The sequence below is a fragment of the Neomonachus schauinslandi genome, chromosome 6 (assembly GCF_002201575.2).
Source record: "Neomonachus schauinslandi chromosome 6, ASM220157v2, whole genome shotgun sequence".
NCBI classification, from domain to species: Eukaryota; Metazoa; Chordata; class Mammalia; order Carnivora; family Phocidae; genus Neomonachus; species Neomonachus schauinslandi.
The window spans coordinates 128983942-128986967 of NC_058408.1; the positions used below are offsets into that span (position 1 = coordinate 128983942).

The 3026-nt window shown below is 41.5% G+C and overlaps 1 pseudogene; it reads left to right on the forward strand.

Moving 5' to 3' along the window:
* The first annotated feature begins 650 nt into the window (after positions 1-650).
* On the forward strand, positions 651-1207 carry LOC110589481 (annotated as a pseudogene).
* The last annotated feature ends 1819 nt before the right edge of the window (positions 1208-3026 follow it).

A 3026-nucleotide genomic window follows, 5' to 3' on the forward strand; every position in this document is an offset into this window, starting at 1 on the left:
ACCTATTTCTTGTGTTGATTTGCTACCATGAGGGTTCCTGAAACTCAAAGCTTTGTTTTGATTTCAAGGATCACATGGCTAATGATCTAAAATTCTGTACTGCTGCTCAAGTCCTACAAATCATGTGTTCTGATGTTATACAACAAATTGTATTTGTGAAAGAAAATCAAACTTTAGATTCCTCTGAAACAAGTCAGACTCCAAAGGTTTTAAGCATCATGGTACCTTTCCCAAATTAAAGTGTTTTCCCAAATACCCCATTCCAAAACAGCCTTCTTAGAATTCCATTATAGAGGTTCGTAAGAACAATACTAAATCTGATTAAAGGCAATGGATGAATAAACTCATTTTTTTGTTGTTGCTACAAAAAATTGACCAATGATAGCCAAAACCATCTTGAAAGAGAAGAATGAAGTTGGAGGACACACACATCCCAATTTTGGAACTTACTACAAAGCTACAGTAATCAAAACCCTGTGGTACTAGCATAATGATAGACATACAGATCAAACAAAATAGAATTGAGAGTGCAGAAATAAACCCTCATATTTGTAGTCAATTGGTTTTTCACAAAGTTCCCAGAACATCTAAAGGGGCAAGAATTTCAACAAATGGCTCTTCCCCTAAGCGGCCTGAGGTGACCTCTGAAAATGGTTCACTATTCGCTTGACCCAGAAAACCCTACGAAATCATGTAAATCAAGAGGTTCAAACCTTCGTGTTCACTTTAAGGGCACACGTGAAACTGCCCAGGCCATCAAGGGTATGCATATCCGAAAAGCCACCAAGTATCTGAAAGGCGTCACTTTACAGAAGCAGTGTGTGCCATTCCGTCGCTACAATGGTGGAGTTGGTAGGTGTGCCCAGGCCAAACAGTGGGGCTGGACACAGGGTCGGTGGCCCAAGAAGACTTTTACTGCACATGCTTAAAAATGCAGGGAGTAATGCAGAACTTAGGGTTTAGATGTTGATTCTCTGGTCATTGAGCACATCCAGGTGAACAAAGCCCCTAGGATGTGGCGGAAATGTACAGGGCTCATGGTCGGATTAACCCATACATGAGCTCTCCCTGCCACACTGAGATGATCCTTACTGAAAAAGAGCAGATTGTTCCTGAGCCAGAAGAGGAGGTTGCACAGAAGAAAAAGATATCCCAGAAGAGACTGAAGAAACAAAAACATGGCCCGGGAGTAAATTCTGCAGAATAAATGCAAATAAAAAAAATAAATTAAAAAAAAAAAGAATTTCAACAAATGGTGCTGGGATAGCTGGATATCCACATGCAAAAGAATGAAGTTGGACCTCTACCTCTTACCATCTACAAAAATTAGCTTAAATGGATCACAGACTTAAATGTAATAGCTGAAAAAAAGCGAGAGTACATTAGCAAACATGAAAATAGAACATTATGGTTATGAAAAATGATTGCATTGTTTTTTCTTTTCAAAAATTATGTTCAAAGACTTGGAAGTTAAAAAAAGAGGTCATAAAAATTCTATAATAGGAATAATTCCTGAATAATAATAATAAGCCTTCATGTAAAACGACACTGGACCCAAGAAAGAGACTACATAAGATAAAGCACAGTTTTTCTGATATGCTTTCATGAATCCCCAGATACATGTCTGGTGCCCATCATCATCATGTGCAAGGAATGTTAGATAGCCCCTTCCTGTCCTTAAAAAATAAAAAAAAGAGGCACCTGGGTGGCTCAGTTGTTGAGCGTCTGCCTTCGGCTCAGGTCATGATCCCAGGGTCCTGGGTTCGAGCCCCACTTCTGGCTTCCTGCTTGGCAGGAGGCCTGCTTCTCTCTCTCCCACTGCCTGCTTGTATTCCCTCTCTTGCTGTGTCTCTGTCAAATAAATAAATAAAATCTTAAAAAAAAAATTAGATGGGGCACCTGGGTGGCTCAGTCATTAAACGTCTGCCTTCAGCTTGGCTCATGGTCCCAGGGTTCTGGGATCGAGCCCCGCATCAGGCTCCCTGCTCAGTGGGAAGCCTGCTTCTCCCTCTCCCACTCCCCCTGCTTGTGTTCCCTCTCTCGCTTTCTCTGTCAAATAAATAAATAAAATCTTAAAAAAAAAATTAGAGTTTTTGTATGTGTGCTAATGAAATGTCTCCATTGATAGTTCTGAGACCCAAATTATTTTCTTTTAAGATTTTATTTATTCATTTGAGACAGAGAGATAGAGAGAGAGAGCGCATAAATGGGGAGAGGCAGAGGGAGAGGGAGAAGCGGACTCCCCGCCGAGCAGGGAGCCCCATGTGGAGCTCGATCCCAGGACCCAGAGGTCAAGAACCAAGATGAGCCACCCAGGAGCCCCGAAATATTTTTTTTTAAGAGGGAGTGGGGGAGGGGCAGAGGGAAGAGAAAGAATCTTAAGCGGGCTCCACAGGGCTTGATCTCATGACCTTGAGATCATGACCTTAGCCAAAATCAAGAGTCGTATGCTTTACTGACTTGAGCCACCCAGGCACTCTGAAATCTTTTAAAGTATATTATAAAGCAAAATTTTGTCACTTGGGGTGGGGGTATGGATATATTGATAGGCTGTAAGTGTTGGTTTAGCTTAATTCAGACAAGATATTCTGCACAATGAGGCAACCCATATCTTCTTGGTTGAGACTACTATCAGGAGTGCCCACAGAGTTAAGAAAAGGAACCAGCCAGTGGCAAACCACTGGAAGACATTGAAACAGAGCAACAATCTCCCTAAGACCAGTTTGGGTCCACAGATGTAGAGAACCGTTTAGCCAATAGTTGAAAAATGAATACTTTTGCATATCCTGTATAAGTCATTCAAGCAACAATTTCTCAGGTCTGAGAGTTTGCTGTTTTTGTTTCATAATTCCCCTGTGAGAAATATGATGCTGTTCCACTGGAAATACTGGAATTCTGAGGCAAACCCTCTACTAGGTGGGAGTCAGAAAAGGCCAAAGCCATGTCTGAAAGGAGGCTATGAGCTTTTCAAGTCAAGTCCTACAAATGTCAAGGTGGCAGAAGGGCTTGCAATTTGGAGTATAGTA